The sequence below is a fragment of the Silurus aristotelis genome, assembly GCF_946808225.1.
Source record: "Silurus aristotelis genome assembly, chromosome: 12".
In the NCBI taxonomy this organism is placed as follows: Eukaryota; Metazoa; Chordata; class Actinopteri; order Siluriformes; family Siluridae; genus Silurus; species Silurus aristotelis.
In genome coordinates this window covers 25,517,228-25,538,551 of record NC_139585.1, presented here as the reverse complement: position 1 = coordinate 25,538,551, position 21,324 = coordinate 25,517,228, and the positions used below count along the sequence as shown (strand labels likewise).

Sequence of the window (21,324 nt, the reverse complement as noted above, 5' to 3'; positions counted from 1 at the left end):
ATAAAAAAAACCTATTGGTTCATTCTAAACAAGGAAAAACCCTGGAGAACCCAAAATAACCCCAGACAGACATGGAGAACATGCAAAAGTCAGCACAGACACTTACTCAAGTTTAGGAAGGACCTTGAGACTGTTGTGCTGTAAGGCTGGAATGCTACTGACAATGCCATTAATGCCAGTGCACCACCATGTAAACATATTTTAACTATAATTACATCTCAGATCAGTAATTAAGTGTCAAATACTTATTTTAAGGAATAAGTACTGGAATGTGAAATAATCAGTTTGATTTCTGTGGTAGCCTGAGCACTTTCCTCTGCTTAGACACACAGGTGATCTTGTTTGCTATGCAAAGTTATTCAAACATCGATTTATTTCACAGAGACAAAGGTAGAGACAAGTTGAGAGAGACTAGATTGAGAGGATTCCATCATGTGCAGAGGAGTAACATGGGAAATTTTGGCAAAAGAATGCTAAGGATGGAGCAGGAGGAAAAGCGGAAGGTCAAGGAGGAGGTTTATGGATGTGGTGAGGGAAAACATGCAAGTGGCTGTTTTGAAAGAAGCTGATGTTGAGGACAGAGTGTCATGGAGTGCCAAAAGTTTGCGACACCTGGTCATGTATGGTATGTGCTTTTTAAAAATTGTATTCCACATTTAGCACCATTTTGCTCTTATAATTTCCTCCGATCTTCTGGGAAGATTGTCCACTCGATTTTAAAGTGTGCTTCTGGACATTTGTGTTTATCAGCCATAAGGGTGTTAGTAAAGTCAGTTACTGTTTCAGGTGAGGAGGCCTGGGGTGTAGTCAGTATTCCAATTTATCCCAAAGGTGTTCAGTAGGGTTGAGATCAGAGCTCTATAGCAGAAGATGTAAACCATATGTTCACGGAGCACACTTTAGGCACAGGGGCATTGCCATGCTGTAACAGGTTTGGTTTTCCAAGTTCAAATAAACACAAAATTTGTTTATATGACATCATCCTGGGCCTCCAGCTTTGTGGTAACAGTTTTGAGAAGAACCACATATGGCAGGAAAGGTCAGGTGTCTGCAAAGTTTTGGCAATATAGTGTGACTTGCTGTGGTGACCCCTAATGGGTGCAACCAAAAGAAAAAGATGAAGGACACCATACCTATAAGCTATGGACAGACCTACATCAGGTGAGACACTGGAGGACAGGGGTGTCCAATCTTTTGCACAAAGGGCCAATGTGGGTGCAGGTTTTCATTTCAACCTGCACCCACAATGAGCTTTGTGGAAAAGATTGGACACCCCTGCTTTAAGACTTGGCAAGACTCTGTAGCATGCCTTTAAACATGTACAATGAATGTTCAACAAATCCAGTCGTATGCCGTTCTACTTTGTCACCCTATTATTTTTTTTTATTATTATTGCTATGTTTTTCTGAGTGATATAGGACACTTAAAATAACTACAAGGACCCTAAAAATCATTGGGTACATTTGTCATTATTCCAAGGATGGGCATGTAGGACAGGAAAAAATAATCGACTCATGGCAATGCTGGTTATGGGGTAATCGAGAAGTCCTATGGTGACTGATCCACTCTGACGATCTTAGTGCCCAAAGTTGTTTTGATCTGGTTCTGAGTGAATTCTAAAAAATGATTTTAGAGAAAGCGATATTGGCAAAACTCTAATGGGCTTTTCCGCTGTGTTTGACATGACCCCATTGGCATCTCAGCGACTTATGGATATAATCCTCTGCCCACATGCATTGTACACCACTGTCTATTTTGATATATTGTTTAAAGTAATAATTTGCATGGGCACAGTCTGGGCTGTTTGTAGATCATTGAGAGGGGCAGGACTAATAGTAAACTAGTGAGCAATTGGATGGAATCTGGGCTTGGTTCATGAGTAGGTGCATCCCCATTATATAGTTATATATCCTCAACCTCGGATACAATCTGCAGGTGGGTGGGGGTATGTGCAAGGCGAGGACATGGATGAGCACTGGTTGTGAACTAAGCCAGAGCAAAAGAGAGAGCATAATAGGGATCCTACATCTGTGTGAAATGTGGGCTAACAAATGTTTTGTGTTAAATTGGGCAGCAAGAAAGATGATTGAATTGAAAATTGAAAAGCAAAACTAAACTTGGTGAAAAATAAAGACCCGCCTACCTGCATCCATAACAAGCAGTAATAGGTAAACAAAGCAGGCAATTATCGATAAAGGACTGATAACCAACACATTATTAGGCAGGTGGTCATAATGCTATGCTTGATTGGTGACTATAATGTTATGCCTGATTGGTGTATAATCCTAGGCTAAACTCTGTAGTTTTTGTTTGCTGGTTTGACATTAAATTCTGGCAGTATCAGAAAATTTCAGACTCTTTTCTGCAGTGTGAGTTCTCCTACGATGACTGGGTGGACAGTACAGCAAGAAAAGAAACGTTTTGAGTTATTAAGGAAAAAGGAATGTTTGTATGACGTTCTTTTAATCGAAGCATGTCATTAACAAAATTAACTCTATAGATTGTTTTTGTTTGCTGCTAAGCTACCATTAGCAAGAGAAGGCGGGTCATCGATTAGTGACGTAAAACTTCTGAAAAGTCTTTTTCTTATGTGCATCAGTTTTTAACTGTCGTTCAGTCTGACTTTTTGGCAACTGAGATCCTACAGCATGTCTTCCCTCACCACATCAATAAACCGCCTCCTTGGCCTTCCTCTTTTCCTCCTTCCTGGTGGGTCCATCCTCAGCATTCTCCTACTGATATACGCCATGTCCCTCCTCTGCACAACCATCTCAATCTCGCCTCCCTCACCTTGTCACCAAAACATCCTACATGGGCTGTCCCTCTAATAAACTCATTTCTAATTTTGTCCATCCTCGTCACTCCCAACGAAAACCTCAACATCTTCAGCTCTGCTACCTCCAGCTCCACCTCCTGTCTTTTACCCAATGCCACTGTCTCTAATCCAAACAACATATCAGGTCTCACCACAGTCATATAAACTTTCCCCTTCATTCTTGCAGATACTCTTCTATCACAAATCACTCCTGCTATCACTCTTCTCCACCCACTCCACCCTGCCTGCACTCTTTTCTTTACTTCCCTAACACACTCTCCATTACTTTGCACTGTTGATCCCAGATACCTGAACTCCTCCACCTTCTCCACCTCTTTTTCCTGCAACCGCATCACTCCACTGCCCTCCCTCTCATTCACACACATGTACACTGTCTTACTCCTACTGCCTTTCATTTCCCTTCTCTCCAGCGTGTACCTCCTCCTCTCCAGGCTCTTCTTAACCTGCTCCCTACTCTCACCACAAATAAAAATATAATCTGCAAGCTTCATATTCAAAGCTCATCTCAACCTGTCCAACACCACTGCAAACAGGAAAGTGGTTAGAGCCGATCCTTGATGTAGTCCAACCTCCACCTTGAACCAGTCTGTCAATCTTACTCCACACTTCACTGCTGTCACACTGTCCTTATACATGTCCTGCATCACCCTCAAATACTTTTCTGACACACCTGACTTCCTTATACAATACCACAACTCCTCTCTCGGCACCCTGTCATATGTTTCTCTAAATCCACAAACACACAATGCAACTTCTTCTGACCTTCTCTATACTTCTCCATCAACATTCTTGAAGCAAATAATGTGTTTGTGATGCTTATCCTCGGCATGAAACCATACTGTTGCTCACAGATAGTTACCTTTTCTCTCAACCTGGCTTCCACTACTCTTTCCATAACTTCATGGTGTGACTCATCAACTTTATTCCCCTGTCGTTACTGCAGGTCTGCACATCTCCCTTATTCTTGAAGATCAGTACCAGGACACTGCTTCTCCATTCCTCGGGCATCCTCTCACCTTCCAAATCTTGTTGAACAACCTGGTTAAAAACTCCACTGCCATCTCTCCTAAACATTTCCATGCTTCTAACAGTATGTCATCTGGTCCTACCGACTTTCCACTTTTTATCCTCTTAATTGCTGCTCTCACTTCCTCCTTACTAATCCTATCCACTTCATGCTTTACCATCTCCATATCATCCAACCTTCTCTCTTTCTCATTTTCCTCTGTTATCAGCTGCTCAAAATACTCCTTCTATCTTCTAAACACACTTTCCTCACTAGTCAACACATTTCCATCTCCATCCTTCCCAGCTCGGTCCCTCTGCCTGGCCAATCGGTACAAATCCTTTTCTCCCTCCTTAGTGTTTAACCTCTCATACAGCTCCTCATATGCCTTTTCCTTGGCTTTAGCCACATCCCTCTTTACCTGCTGCTGCATCTCCTGCTCCTGCCTTCTTTTCTCATCTCTTTGTCGATCCCAATTCTGTTTTGCCAACCTCTTTCTCCCTATTCTTTCCTGCACTTCCTCATTCCACCACCTGGTCTCTTTATCTTCCTTTCTATTTCCAGATGTCACACCAAGTACCTTTCTAGCTGTCTTCCTTATTACTCCTGCAGTAGTTGCCCAATCATCCAGCACCTCTTCAACACCACCGAGCCCCTGTCTGTCCGCTTCCCTGAATCTCACACTTCAGTCTTCCTCCTTCAGTTTCCACCATCTTATTTTTCTTTCATCTTCACTCTCCTCCTATCCTTCTTCACCTCTAAAACAATCCAGACCACCATCTGATGTTGTCTAGCTACACTGTACAACACCTTACAGTCTCCAATCTCCTTCAGGTTGCATCTCCTACATAGAACATAGTCCACCAGTGTGCACCTTCCTCCACTTTTATACATTACCCTATGATCCTCCTTCTTCTTAAAATAAGTATTTACCACTGCCATTTCCATCCTTTTAGCAAAATCTACAACTATCTGTCTTGCCACATTCCTCTCCTTAAAGCCATACCTACCAATCACCTCCTCATCACCTCTGTTCCCTTCACCTACATGCCCATTTAAATCTGTCCTAATCACCAATCTTTCATTTCTAGGTACACAATCTACCACTTCATCTAACTCACTCTATAGTACCAACATTTAAAGTACCCACCCTAACCTCCACTCTCCTACACTTATCCTTTTCCTGCTGTCTCTGTAGACATCTTCTTCCTCTCCTTCTCCTTCTTCGGCCAACAGTAGCCTAATTTCCACCGGTACCCTGTTGGCTAACAATACCTGTGGCGGTCATTGTTAACCCGGGCCTCGACCGATCCAGTATGAATTTCTCTTTTGTGATCTGCATATTTGAAATTGGCACATGTTTTACACTGAATGCCCTTCCTAATGCAACCCTCCCCATTTATCTGGGCTTGGGACCGGCACTAAGAGTTCACTGGCTTGTGCAACCCTAAAGGCTATAAATAAGACAAAAATAAGAAGACATTTTCAGGTGTTATGGATAGCTTGTATATTTTTCCTTCAGACCACGAGAGGGCACTATTTACCACCTCCAGAGCACCCTTGTGCACATTTTTTTTAAATGGCTTTTTTGTTGTCACTTCTGTTTTCTGAGTTTTTGTTGCACACCTGTTTTTTTTTTGTTTTTGTTTTTTTACTCATTAACCACATTAGTTAAGTTCTTGTTTTCTGCTGCTCTTAGTTTAGGCACTATCTTGCTAAAAGCAATGTAAGTAAGTTTCTACTTGTTTCAGTTTCATAGCCTTTTCCTAGTTTCAATCTAGCCCTTTGTTCCTCCCCAATGTTTTTTTTATTCATTTCGGGGACATTACGTGAATAGATTTTCTACACTGTGCTGCTGCCACAGTAACATTTATGGCATTTTTGCAGATGCCCCTAATCCAGAGCGCCTTAGTTATGTGAATTATACAGTTGAGGAATTGAGGGTTAAGGACATTGCTTAAGGGTCCCACTGCAGCAGCTGGATAGTGCTGAAATTTGCACCTGATTTGATATATAAATGCACAAGTGTAAAGATGGTCCATGAAGAGCTATGAAAAAAATAAATAATTGAGAGCGTTGTGCAATGTTGTCTGTTTCCAAAAGATGGTGCTATTGGCCTCAAATGTGTAATATAAAGGTGATTATTGAATGTGCTGACGCAGGACTGAGTTCTTATTGTGTTGTTTTATTCAATCCTAGGCCATAACTAGTACGAAAACCCACACGTTGGAACATACTTTATTTGAAGTAGAGCAAAAAAGAGACATTTATAACATTTGGCAACCCTTATCCTAAGCAACTTACTGTAAATTTATCTCATTCATACAGCAGAGCAAATATGGGGTTAAGGGCTTTGCTCAGGGACCCAGGATGGGCAAAACCCTTAACCCCATAACTGCTCTGTTGAACGAATGAGATAAATTTACAGTAAGCTTGGTGTGGGTGGGATTTGAACTTATGACCTTCGGACCTAAAGTCTAATACCTTTTGAGAATTGAGAAAAAAAGAGAAATTGCTGTCATTTTAGTTGTTGTTGATCTTTTTCTTTGCATCAGCACCAATGAGGACAGTTTCCTAAAAGACAGCCTACAGTAATATTGTTAATGGTACATTTATAACATATGAGTACGGAAAGACAAGATGTTTTTTTGTGAGTATTTGTGAGTGACTCTTCTGCTTCTCGTAATTATAAATCATATATCTTGCATGTTTCTATTAGATTTGATTGCAATTATACAAATACAGATATGAATGAATTATTAACTATTATTATTATATTATTATTATTATTATTATCCTTGCTGCTGCTTAACCAGATTATTTAGTAAGCTTGCTGATCGGGAGCTTCACTACCTGAGGCGACTCTCAGGTTTCACTCGAGCTGCTTCTGCGTCAGCAGCAGCTGTGAAGGAGATTGCTGTGGCCTTGAGAACACAACAGCGAAGACTTCAGCTGAGAACTTCAGCTCTTTTACAGAAGACCGAAAAAAAGGACTAGTACATTTTGTGGAAATATCAATCAGGTGTGCAAGGTAAAGTATCTGCTGCTGATGCACTATTTGCTGTGATGGGGAGACTTTTGGTAAAGTTCTCGAAACCTGGAGCTCAATTAATGTGTTGTTCATTAGAATTTATTTATGATTACTATTTATTCGTTGAATGTTGTTCAAACATGTCTGCGCAAGTAAATATTGCTTATATTTGCTTAGAATTGAAAAAAAATTGGATACATTTATTAAATAGAGACACTAAAAAACTAACAGTGTCTCTTTCTCTTGCAGACACACACACATTTGGAGTTTGACTCCACTTTTGCCCAAGTTATATACTAAGGAAACAGACATTTAAACCCTGGCGTTCTCCGGTTTAGGCAGACTTGTGCTGAGTGTATGCTGCGTACAGAGTGCGCTCTATTAGAGTCCATATCTTTTTCCCATCGCCCAAGGCGGGCTGGTGTTAAAAATAGTTGGTGTCTTCATTTTAAGGCTTGACTGATGCTGTTGAAAGTGCTCAGATGTACCCCACCATTCCTCCGCTCTTAATCCGCAATGCACTAGTCAGCAATGTTGTTCTTAAACCATAATAACCTGCAGCGTCTTTGCCATAATGCTTAAACAATTGCTTAAAAGCCAGGCACTCATGAACATAGTTGGAGTTCTTATAGTGTATGCAGGATGAATGCTTGTCTTCTATGCGAGTAAAAGGAAAATGATCTAAGGGTGTTTAAAAAAGTGGAACAGAATAACAGCCAATATATGAAATGTATGGAAGTCTATGTCTGAGTGTGATCTCATATACTAGTGCATACGTGTGCTAGAGTACGGAGCATCACATGCTCTCGGACACCGAAGGCGTTGGTTTTTGGTTTCTTTCACTGGGGATGTGCATGTGATCAGTAAGCGAGTCCCCACGTCTTTGTTAGCTTAATGTGGGCAGTAGGTGGAATAAACCTGAAGACACAGATTTAAAAGATTTATACTTGCTCATGTTTGTTTCAATTGATCTAACAAAGCGACATTAATGACTTGATATGTAGATATATGATATAGACATCAATATACTAAAAGTGGTATCAAAAAGTTTTGAGACTAGCTCTGTTTACAAGAAAGTATGTTATTGATCTATGTTTACACACTATAACTTTCAAAATAGTCCTCTTGCACAGCAAGCGCTCATTCTAGAATCCCAGCATTCTTCTGGAATGTTTCCTGGAAGTGTGAGGAGAGCTTGGTGAAAGGTAACACACGTGGTCAGAATAGCACCAGTTCCACAGCTCCCGATGTACACAGTATAATGTCTGCTGGGACACTGTAGGTTGGTACCCCCTGTGGCTGTGCATGTAGCGTTGTGCTGCCATCTGTTGGCATGTTACAAAACTAGACTTAAAACTTTTTGATACCACCTCGTATTTATAGATTTTCATGCCACACTTTAATGCCATATCTTGTATAATGTAATAATGTATCATTCTGGTCAATTTATGTGCAATAATATCAGTGCAATAAATTATTTTCTTGATTATAATTGTATCATTGTAGTCTGACCTTTTCTTAACATACTGTTATAGTTGCAGGAAAGCACATTATCGTCTAGAATCATTGCAGGTTATAAACTTGATGCTGTTTGTTTAGCTGCATCATATGCATTCATTAGTGTATATTTTTATACACAGGTAAACGTGCATAATTTAGTGTAAAGCTAAAGCTATTTTTGTCTTCCATTTTTTTTATACCTCGTACTCTGTTTCATACAGTCTGCAGATTTGTCTTAGCGGTTAAACTTTGTGTAGCAAACTGTAAATACCTCTGGAAGGTGTAAAACTAGGATTGCTTACGCTTTATAGGAAAATTACTTATCGAGTGCAATATTCTTTTATATATTTGCACATTTCTTTTTCTTTGCTGCTGTAACAGAGAAATTTCCCCACTGTGGGACGAATAAAGGTTTATCTTATCTTATCTTATCTTATCTTATCTTATCTTATCTTATCTTATCTTATCTTATCTTATCTTATCTTATCTTATCTCATCTCATCTTATCTTATCTTAAAGGTCATTTTGTTGATCCTAATCAGCGTGTAGCTGTTGTATGATGGTACAGACACGAATAACTGTTTATGAATAGGCCATAAGTGAACTTACGTCTGTGCAAGGGGTCTATGAAAAAGTAAAATTTTTTAATGTGTAATGTAATGAAGTGTGCTGGCTTTAGAACATGGCACTAAGTATGACATACCTTGGATATACATATATACAGTATATATATATATATATATATATATATATATATATATATGTGTGTGTGTGTGTGTGTGTGTGTGTGTGTGTATGTATATTCAGTGTTTTGTCACTGGTTCATGATCTTGAATGTATGCATGAAATTATATGTTTCTGCATATATATATATATATATATATATATATATATATATATATATATATATATATATATATATATATATATATATATATATTGGTGTAAGGTTACACAAAATTCATGGTTCTGTACATACTTCGGTTTTCAAGTTAGGGTTTTTTACAATTTCGGTATATATATATATAAATATTAATATATACATGAGGGGTGTAACGGTTCATGTATTTGTACCAAAATTTTTCGGTATATTTGGTTATTATGCTTTAGAAATTTTTGTTTGCAAAAACAAAATCTTGCTTCACTGACTTGTTTTGCTTCAAAAACCCCAGCATGCCTGTATGTTTACACACACACACACACACACACACACACACACACACACACACACACACACACACACACACACACACACACACACACACACACACACTCTGAAGAAACAGAAACGACACTCTTACCCACTCTCACACACTCTTATCTCTTGCCAGTTGTTTATGACTTTCACACTCCCACTATCAGATTATCAGTGAAGCCAACCAGCATTTAAACTAAACTCAACTCTGAGTTTCAGCTTAGTTTGCTCCTATTTGATTGTGTTAACGCCACACCTCTTTCCATTTATACTATTATTTACAATAACTTTTTGCTAAATAATTTTAATAAATTTGCTAAAGAAGCATTGAGACAGTAAATGACAAACGATTTGACCAGAAGAGAGCAGGTCTAGAGATGCCACCAGGCCTCAGGAACGGATTCTATCCTATGCGCTGTATATTATTTGCTCATGTTCTGCATGCCAGGCTCTGAATGCTTTTTGAGGAGGGACTTGCATTGAACTGATACTGTTGACACGGTAAAGGAGGAATCGTTGTGTAAGGAGGATTATTTTAAGATGCTGTAAACGCATTTACTTCAGTAGCATTAAGTATATTTAAATCTTGGCAGTATATCCACTGTGTTCAATGTAACGATTTTTAGCTGTCTCTATACATCTCTATATGTCTTTTTCAACTAGATCACTATATCAAGAATATCCTGCAAAAAAATGCTGTAAAATATGAATTTTTCAAGATATGAACACAGTGTAACTGCAAGAGCGTATGTGTGTAAGTGTGTGTGGTGAGAGTTGTAATGGAAAATTAGCAGGAGATGGGCGTAGTATCATCTTTCTTTAGATGAGATACATTTTCCTGGTTAAGTCATGCTACTGGGAGAAGGTCAGTAATAATTATGACTGGTTTCTACAGGATACGACAGCTCAGTGTGCATTACACAAACTGTAATGTCTACGGAGTGTATGCATTGTTGGTATACAAAAATATTGTATGTATCTTATATTGAGCACAGAGGCAATATCTTAGCTTATAAGGTTGATCAGAGGTGCGATCGTAGCTAGTTGACAATGTAGGTTGTGGTAGCTCAGAGGTTAAGGCATTGGACTCTGGATTGAAAGTCTGAATTTCAGCACCACCACCAAGCTGCCACTGTTAGGGTCTTGAGAAAGGCCCATAACCCTCACCTGCTCAGATTAAAGTCACTCTGGTGACAATATGAATCTTGCCTAGGGAGCAAATTAAGCCCTGTGACTATTCTGGACTTATATATAATACATTGTGTGAGCATTGTCTCTGAGCAGCCAGCTGTTTCTTGGCCTGCATCTTTCAATGGTGTTTGTATCAATTCCTAAATATTTTCAGTTAATCTCCTGATTACAGTGATAATTATTTATATATTAAAGAGTATTTCATTCATGCTTTACTTGAGATATGGTGCTCAGGAGACTCTCCTGTGGATGGATTTTATAAACAGTTTTGTGCACAATAGAAATGTATTCCATGTGCCTCTTAGTGGTACATTGTTTTGTCATGCTGTAAAGGTATTTTCCTGGCACAGATTGGGCCCCATAGAGAAGGGTCACATATGAAAGAAAATGTGATAAGAAATGAATCCTATGAAATGAAAGCCCTGTGTGTACATGTAGAGTGTGTTTGGATGTGCACAATTTGGCTTTTAAAATCCTTAATATGTAGAGAGTGCCTAGCAGCTATAAAGAAGATTTAATCCAAGCTCAACTTATAAAAAACTTAGAAAAACTTAATCTCAAGCGGTGGTGTACCTCAAAATCCTACTTGAATAAAAGTGTAGTTCCCTTTCTGTAAAACTTCACCAATACTGGAAATACAGCAAACAAATCATCAATTGCAATATGACTTGAGAAAAAGTCCTCACATATTTGATTTGAACAGTATTTTAACTCATATTGAACGTAGGCTCAAAGATGCACTAGTCCTTGACACCGAGACATGTTAGTGAAAAGCTGTTTTATTTTTAGGTTTTATTTACTAAAATACAAATCAACTTGTACACCTAAACACTGCATTAACAACATTAAGATCAACACAACAGCTTCTTCAACACGGCAGAAAAAACAAGCAATGTTTTAAAAAGTGTGACAAAAATGACAGTATCATGTCACAAAGTATTAGAACCATCATTTAATGGACAAATAAAATTTAATAATTAGGATAAAATAAAACCAAATATTTAGAAACTGTAAATTGATGGACCTCTCAGAGATCTTTTTATTCAACACCAATAAGTTCTCAAAGTTTTATGGAAATGATTCAAGCTCTTTTTGGACTGAAAATGGTGCTGGAGTGGTGATGGCAGCAGATGTGGGTAGTGGGGTGTTAATGACATTTTCAACAGAGAAGCAAAATGTCATTGGTGATGCTCAATATCAATTAAAATATAGTGGGGTGAAAAAGTACATATACTAACTCTTAAATATAGTTGAGTAGAGAGTCAAAGTTATATAGATTTTATACAAAATAAACTAGAAAGTAGGCAAAAGAATGATAGTACAATAGATTAAATACCTTACACTGTTGCTCTCAGGCTATAGGAACTTGAAAAAGCATCTTCATTTTCATTTACGGTATTTAGCAGACGCCCTTGTCCAGAGCGTTCACAGCACAGAATCATTTACATGTTTTTTTTATGCAATGATCTAAAAATACTGCGTAATTGTAGCAGTCGGACAAACAGCTATGATACAGTGACAAGGATGCTGCATTTCTGTCTAAAAATGAGATTCAGAATTGAGATTTTCTTTGTCAGGAACTCAATTTACCGTCAGGAAACTCTCTGTTAATGGGATAATAATGCTGTTTCTTTGCTGTTTTATGAATACTCCATGCTAGTTTGTTTTAGCTAGGTTACTGTTGCTATTGTTTTCAGCTGCATTGCATGCGATTTTTAATGTACAGTCATGATAGTCTCCTACTATGATCTTAACAGCATGCTAATAGGATTTTTACACATTTTTGTCAAGACGTATAGGACAATCTAGAAATTGTGCATCTAGAAATGTTAGCATGTCAACAGAGGGTATTACATGAAGATGGATTTGGACTGTAATTAATAACTCAAGTTTACTACAATGGCTCAGGACCACATGTTCCATGAACACCTATTACTGCACACCTCAACAATGGAACTGCAACGAACCGACATTCGGTGCCACTCAGATGGGTTTTGAGTCTGGCTCCTCTCAAGGTTTCTTTCTGATGCTATTTCAGGGTTTTTTTTCTTGCCACAGGTTTGCTCATTAGGGATTAACAATTGCAATGAACAAATTTCATTATAATTACTTACACATAACTTACACACAATTTATACAACTTGATAACCGTGTTATCTGTATTGAATTGAATTATAACTGACTCAAATTAATTCGAATGTTTTAGAATGCCCACAGGGTTCATACACATTTTGAAAAAGTATGAAAAAGTATGGAATTTTTTTTTGTGATTTCCAGGAATAGATTAGTATGGGGAAAAAAAAACACTAAGCATTGAAAAATATGTGTGTTTTCATACTATTGCTCTATTCAGTTTTCTAGACTAAAAAATTGTCTATGTCTACACTAATCTGGATACTAATCTGGATATGAAAACGACGTTTAACATTCAAAAAATTCTCCGTGTCCACACTGTTGTTTTCATTTGTTTCTTGAAAGTTAATCAACACTGAAAAGTCTGAAACGCTCACGTCCCTGTACTGCTCTGAACAAAAAAAGCTCTGCCAAAAGATCTGAGCTAGACTGAATCCGCACAGTTGTGAGGCAGCAGTTGCCATGACAGTACAGCTCCCCCGACCATGTGACTAAACACATGGAAAACATCAGATTTGTCTGACATACATCAGAGTTGTTTCAAGGCATGTTTTAATTTAAACATTTTAAATCATTATTACAGATGTTAAATATGGTCTTAAAATATTGTAAGGGAAGTCTGCATATTTGAGTCTGGAAAAGTCTGGAATTTTGTTAATAAAAATGAAAAGGAACATTGTGCCCACTTCATCCTGCCACGAACGAGTTTTCAATGAGAAAATTTGTTTCGCCCCCATAGGATTAGCTTTTGATCTTTACGTTTGTCACAAACTTTGCGCAAAAATTCCAGCATTTCATTACGTTTCCATTAAGTCCCTAAGATTTTCCAGATATATACAGGGTTTTTTAAACAGAATGAACCAATATCATGACGCATTACTTCAGTTCTCAAGCATCGTCATGGAATGAGTCAGTGACCATTTGAAAGAGGAGTTATCAAAGTTGAATGTGAGTATAATACATGTGACTTGGCTGGATTTTTTGTATTACATTTCCTTAATAAAATATTGCGTAATAGAATCGGTTCATTCTTTCTGAATAACTCTGTATTTTAAGAAGCAGGGTGTAAAAGAGGCCCCGGAATACGAGGAAATAAAATGGAAGAAGGGGGATGTGTTTCTGTCTTATCATATGCTATTCACTGCCATGCCTCCTGGAATGGAACGCTGTAGTCTAATAGTGGTGGGAAAATGGCAGAGAGGATCCTTCATCCTTGGCACGAGCTTCCGAAGCAGCAATAGGAGACAGATCGGACAAGCAGACATGTGGGGGAGGGGGGGATACCATATGTGAGCCCTTTTTTGGGAATAGGGAATGGGTGGACAGACATGCCCACAATTTTGTGCAAGCGTGTAACTGAGCGTAATGCAGGTTGAATTGTGTTGTGATGTCGATCGAAGAGTATAGATTTTGGGAGGCAGGAATGAGCCAAGTCATCGCGCCTCTGTAACTCGAACCCCATCACTGATGGCCCATGGCAGCTGGGAGGCCAACTTATCTGTGTGTAGGTATATGTGTGTCCCAATAGATTCTCTGTATAGGAGTGATACTGATCGTGTGCCTGGCCTCTAAAGAAAGATTGAATCCTACGGAAAGGCTTGTGCACCTTTAGACCCCACACACTTAGGTTATGTACATGTATGCTTGAACTGACACCGTCTATACATAATGACTTCAGCACAGTCCTCGTCATGCACATCATTTTATACTTTTAGATTTATTGGGCATATCCTACTTTCTGTGGAACTGAAAATATAACTGAATTACACATAGTTAGGAAGTTCCTACAATTTTTTATTGGACTTTGCTAATATAATATGAGATATAGTATGCATGATTCCTGCTAGCTAATAAGTAATTCTTATAAATGCCATATCATTAGTCTTGGGGTCCACTCGTAATCCGACTTTTATCCCCCTTTTGCACTTTGTCATTACCCTGACACTTTTATAGTGGGTTTACTGTTCAAAGATTTGACTGCAGTGTGCTGTAGAAGGGTTGGTAGTGAGGCATCGGGTTTTAATAGGTCATAGTGCACATAGATCAACACTTAACTTGCCACTTGAGAAACATGTAATGAAGGCTAAGCTTTATGGTTGATTTCTACCAATGTCACTGATCTCACAATGACAGTGCACATAATACAATTCCAATAGAAATATAAAGGGCTGCTGGAAGTTACCATTTATATAAGCCAGAGCCATGTCATTCAAATCTTCTGAAAAAGAATGAGTGCCTATTTTTTAAATATTGGATTTCTTTAGGTACAGTATGGGAATGAATATCATTAACCTCTATCCCAAAATGTTCTGTATACTGTACGTTCTTTCTTAGCTAAATTTAGTAAAATGGCAAACTGTTTTTGACACTACTTCACTTATTCAATTTTCTTCACAACTCTTTTCTTTCGAGTTAGTCACTAAAATGTAGTGAAATTTTGCATATAATTGTGCATGCCCTTAATGTCAGACCAAATGTACTGTTTTGCCACTAATCCTATGCCTGCATAAAATTTTCTGATTATACAATCTCTTAGTTTTGACACGTATGCATTGTTTAAGATCTACATTTAAAATATTTAAAACATATTCAAAACACAACATTTTAAAATAATGTTTTAATATTTTTCTTGTCTCTCTCTGTGATTCTCTGTACTTTTGTTACTACAGTATACATAAGAGTAGACTTTGGTGCTCTTCACTTTACTGTTTAGAAGCTAGTAGATGCAGACATGCTTTGTACTAGTAGAAATTGTAGATTTATGTCATGGTGTGGGAAAAGGTCTCCAACAGTGACCCAAGGATCCCACCACTTTAAGTGTCGACATGAAAAAAAAAAAAATTTTTTTATAAAAATTAAGTAATAAAGTAATAAAGTGAGAATTACAAATGATCAAATGATAAATCACAGGATAAAATGTTTTTTTTTTTTTCTTCTCCTGTTTAAATGAACACCGTGAAAAGAGTTTTACATTGGGACCTAAGTCGCCCCCTGTTTATGCCAATGCATGCTGAAATCTTGCATAGAAACCCTAGACAGTAATATATGATGCGCTATTTGCAATGAATATTTCTGTCATACAAGCTCTCCACTCGTTCTCACCTTATACATGTTGGTCTACAGGACACCATACACTAATACACTGTATTAACAGATAACTCCTTTTGGAACTACAGCCATTCTGCCCACCAATTCAATTCAATTTGATGTTCAAGTTGGCTTTTTTATGTAATCACAATCCTTATCACTCATCCCTGTGGTTCCTAGAACAAGAAAACTTCAGGTTTTTATTAAATTCCATTTGAATATATTAGGCATACATGTCTACATTCCTGCCCTCAGATCTGATAGCTATGTATGCGAACTGTAGTGGATCCAGCAAAAGGTTTGTGAAAGGGTTAGAAAAACATCAGTTTGCTTACTATTTTAAACAAAACCAACAGCAAAATGAATAAAAATGTGTAGTTAAATATAAATTCAGTTTTATTATATTATTTATATTAATAAATTAACTTAGTCCAGCCATTGGGGAGGCACAAGCCAGTGCACTCTTAGTGCCGGTCCCAAGCCCGGGTAAATGGGGAGGGTTGCGAGGAAGGGAAGGGCATCCAGCGTAAAACATGTGCCAAATGAAATATGTGGATCACAAATAAAAATTTCTGTTGGCCGAAGGAGGAGAAGGAGAGGAGAAAGATGTCTACAGAGATAGCAGGAAAACGAGAAGTGAAGGAGAGTGGAGGTTCGGGTTGGTACTATGACTGGTAAAGGGAGAGAAATAGCTGATATGATGGAGAGGAGAAAGGTAGATATGTTGTGTGTTCAGGAGACCAAGTGGAAAGGGAGTAAGGCCAGAAACATTGGAGGTGGGTTTAAATTGTTCTATCATGGTGTGGATGGAAAGAGAAATGGTGTAGGGGTGATTCTGAAGGAAGAGTACAATAAGAGTGTAGTGGAGGTGAAGAGAGTTTCTGATAGGGTGATGAACATGAAGCTGGAAGTTGAAGGGATGCTGATTAATGTCATCAGTGCCTATGGTCCACAAGTCGGCTGTGAGATGAAGGTGAAGGAAAGATTCTGGAGTGAATTAGATGAAGTGGTAGATGGTGTACTTAGGAAATAACGATTGGTGATTGGGGCAGACTTTAATGGGCATGTAGGTGAAGGGAACAGATTTGATGAGGAGGTGATGGGTAGGTATGGTTTTAAGGAGAGGATAGTAGAAGGGCAGATGGTGGTAGATTTTGCTAAAAGAATGAAAATGGCAGTGATGAACACTTATTTTAAGAAGAAGGAGGATCATAGGGTGACATATAAGAGTGGAGGAAGGTGCACACAGGTGGACTATGTTCTATGCAGGAGATGCAACCTGAAGGAGATTGGAGATGGTAAGGTGTTGGCGGGGGACAGTGTAGCTAGACAGCATTGGATGGTGGACTGTAGGATGGTTTTGGAGGCGAAGAAGAAGAGGAGGAGAGTGAGAACTGTAAGAAGAATAAAATGGTGGAAACTGAAGGAAGAAGAGTGTAGTGTGAGGTTCAGGGAAGAGGTCAGACAGGGGCTTGGTGGTGGTGAAGAGGTGTTGGATGATTGATTAACTACTGCAGGAGTGATGAAGGTGGCAGCTAGAAAAGTACTTGGTGTGACATCAGGAAATAGAAAGGAAGACAAAGAGACATGGTGGTGGAATGAGGAAGTGCAGAAGAAAGAGGTTGGCAAAACAGAAGTGGGATTGGCAGAGTGATGAGAAAAGTAGGCAGGAGTACAAGGAGATGCGGAAGCAGGTAAAGAGACATGTGGCTAAAAGCCAAGGAAAAGGCATATGAGGAGCTGTATGAGAGTTTGGACACTAAGGGAGGATTTGTACCGATTGGACAGGCAGAGTGTGTTAAGAAGGTAAAGGGAGTATTTTGAGCAGCTGATGAATAAGGAAAATCAGAGAGAGAGAAGGTTGGATGATGTGGAGTTAGTGAAGCAGGATGTGGATAGGATCAGTTAGGAGGAAAAGAGAGCAGCGATTAAGAGGATGAAGAGTGGAAAGTCTGTTGGACCAGATGACATACCTGTAGAAGTGTGGAGATGTTTAGGAGAGATGGCAGTGGAGTTTTTAACCAGATTGTTTAACAAGATTCTGGAAGGTGGGAGGATGCCTGAGGAATGGAGAAGGAGTGTGCTGGTACCGATCTTTAAGCATAAGGGAGATGTGCAGACCTGCAGTAACTACAGGGGAATTAAGTTGATCAGTCACACCATGAAGTTATGGGAAAGAGCCTTATTTGCTTTGAGGATGTTGATGGAGAAGTATGGAGAAGGACAGAAGGAATTGCATTGTGTATTTGTGGATTTAGAGAAAGCGTACGACAGAGTGCCAAGAAAGGAGTTGTGGTATTGTATGAGGAAGTCAGGTGTGTCAGAGAAGTATGTGAGGGTGGTGCAGGACATGTATGAGGATCAGTGTGACAGCAGTAAAGTGTGCAGTAGGAACGACAGATTAGTTCAGGGTGAAGGTTGGACTGCATCAAGAATCGGCCCTGAGCCCTTTCCTGTTTGCAGTGGTGATGGACAGGTTGATGGATGAGGTCAGACAGGAGTCTCCCTGGACTATGATGTTTGCGGATGATATTGTGATTTTTTGGTGAGAGTAGTGAGCAGATTGAAAAGAGCCTGGGGAGGTGGAGCTTTGCGCTGGAGAGAAGGGGAATGAAAGTCAGTAGGAGTAAGACAGAGTACATGTGTGTGAATGAGAGGGAGGGCAGTGGAGTGGTGCGGTTACAGGAAAAAAAGGTAGAGAAGATGGAGGAGTTGGTATATGAATTATATTGGTAGAACTCCTCCACCTTCTCCACCTTTTTTTTACTCTAACCGCACCACTCCGGTACCTGGGGTCAACAGTGCAAAGTAATGGAGAGTGTGTTAGAGAAGTAAAGAAAAGAGTGCAGGCAGGGTGGAGTGGGTGGAGAAGAGTGACAGGAGTGATTTGTGATAGAAGAGTATCTGCAAGAATGAAAGGGAAAGTTTATAGGACTGTGGTGAGACCTGCGATGTTGTATGGATTAGAGACAGTGGCATTGAGTAAAAGACAGTAGGCGGAGCTGGATGTAGCAGAACTGAAGTTGTTAAGGTTTTCGTGGGGAGTGACGAGGATGGACAAGATTAGAAATGAGTTTATTAGAGGGACAGCGCATGTAGGATGTTTTGGTGACAAGGTGAGGGAGGCGAGATTGAGATGGTTTGGACATGTGCGGTGGAGGGACATGAATTATATTGGTAGAAGAATGCTGAGGATGGAGCCACCAGGTAGAAGGAAAAGAGGAAGGCCAAGGAGGAGGTTCATGGATGTGGTAAGGGAAGACATGCAGGTAGTTGGTGTGAAAGAGGCAGATGTAGAGGACAGGGTGGTATGGAGACGGATGATCTGCTGTGGCAACCCCTAATGGGAACAGCTGAAAGAAGAAGAAGAAGAAAAAGATATTAATAAATTAACTTGAGAAGGGTTCCCTTGTGGTCTAGTGGTTAGGATTTGGCACGCTCACCGCCGTGGCCCCGGTTCGATTCCCGGTCTGGGAACCAAACCCAACCATTAGGGTTGAACAAGCCAGTGCACCTTTAGTTTTGGTCCCAAGCCTGGGTAAATGGGGCGGGTTGTGTTAGGAAGGGCACCCAGCGTAAAAACATGTGCCACCTCAAACATGCGGATCACGAATATAGGTGATCTGCTGTGGCGACCCCTAATAAGAGAAGTCGAAAGAAAGTAATAAATTAACTTGAGATCATTATAGATTCAACACCAGCTAGTTTATGCTCTAGCCTTTAAATGTTAAATGATGGAGAAACAGCATATGTAGAATGATAAATGTTATGAAATGTAAAATCTGCCTGAGGGAATTTGGCAGGATTCCACAAATTTGTAAGATCCTTTCATGAATTTTTAACATCCTGTAACATCCTTCTCATCAGACTGAAGAAGCTGTTCAAATGAGTAGCAAAAGGTTATACAACCAGATAGAAGTCTAGTTGACAGTGGATAAGATCCATAATAAAAGTAATTAGCGTTAATTATTTTTGTGAAATGCTTCTTAATTTCAAATGCTAAAGTTACAAATCTGTCTTTGTGTCCTCTTGGACAGCTCAAGGTAGAGATTCCTCAGTGAGGTTGTGTATCTTCGCAATGCGAAGATGGTCCCCGTTACAGGCCCCGAAGCGTTTCGCCGCTTCACTCCGGAATCACTGGCCGAGATCGAGAGGCTCATTGAGGAGAGGAAATCCGGGAAGGAAGCAGAGGGCATGGCGCCAGAGGCTGAGCCATCGGCACCTAGCAGTGACTTGGAGGCAGGAAAGTCTTTACCCATGATATACGGAGATCCACCGGACGACATGCTCAACACCCCTTTGGAAGACTTAGACCCTTTCTACAAAGCGCAAAAAGTCAGTCTTTGGATTGTTCAATTCGCTTTCAAAAGTAGCTACAACACTCTGTATGAAAAGGTTAAGCAGTCTTATTTTATTCATTTCAGTTATGTTGTTACTGTTTCAGACGTTTATTGTAATCACCAAAGGCAACACGATCTACAGGTTTAATGCAGAGTCATCCTGTTACTGTATCAGCCCATTTAACCTCGTAAGAAGAGCCGCCATCAGAATTCTCATACATTCATATCCTTTATGTTCCTCAGAATGACCTCAACTTTTATTTTCATTCATTACCTCAATTGTTCTTTAAAGTTTTTATATAGTAAATATATATATATATATATATATATATATATATATATATATATATATATATATTTATATATATATATATATAATATTTGTAATCAGTCAATTTTTTTATTAAAATATAAATCTGAAAATAATAATCTGTAGAGTTTTAGACATTACTAGTGTTAGGACAGACAACACTGGATTTAATTGAACATTTTCTATAAATTATGCACTATTACTGTATAGGTCCCCTGGTGGTCTAGTGGGTAAGATGCAGCGCTCTCACCGCTGCGACCCGGGTTCGATTCCCGGTCAGGGAACCATCCCCAGCCACTCTCAGTGCCGGTCCCAAGCCCAGATAAATTGGGGTCCCAAGCCCGGATAAATTGGGGAGGGTTGCGTTAGGAAGGGCATCCAGCGTAAAACATATGCCAAATCAAACGTGCGGAGGATCCGCTGTGGCGACCCCTAACGGAAGAAGCCGAAAGAAACTACTACTACTGTATACTGTTCTGAAATAATATTTTGTAATATTTTTACATCTGAAAATGTCTTATACGTACACTGACTATTCCTACACGTTAGCTTTTCATTTGTAATATTCACACAAATCTAAATTCATACTTGGTCCTTAGCAATTGAAAATATCTAGGTATGCTAATAATTATATATATATATATATATATATATATATATATATATATATATATATATATATATATATATATATA

The 21,324-nt window shown here is 39.0% G+C and overlaps 1 pseudogene across 1 annotated transcript; it reads left to right on the top strand.

The window, feature by feature from the left end:
* The first annotated feature begins 269 nt into the window (after positions 1 to 269).
* On the top strand, positions 270 to 20,567 carry LOC310734932 (sodium channel protein type 4 subunit alpha A pseudogene; annotated as a pseudogene). The gene is made up of 3 exons (XR_014538182.1): positions 270 to 625; positions 20,017 to 20,314; positions 20,424 to 20,567. The product of XR_014538182.1 is annotated as a sodium channel protein type 4 subunit alpha A pseudogene (transcript).
* Positions 20,568 to 21,324: the final 757 nt, after the last annotated feature.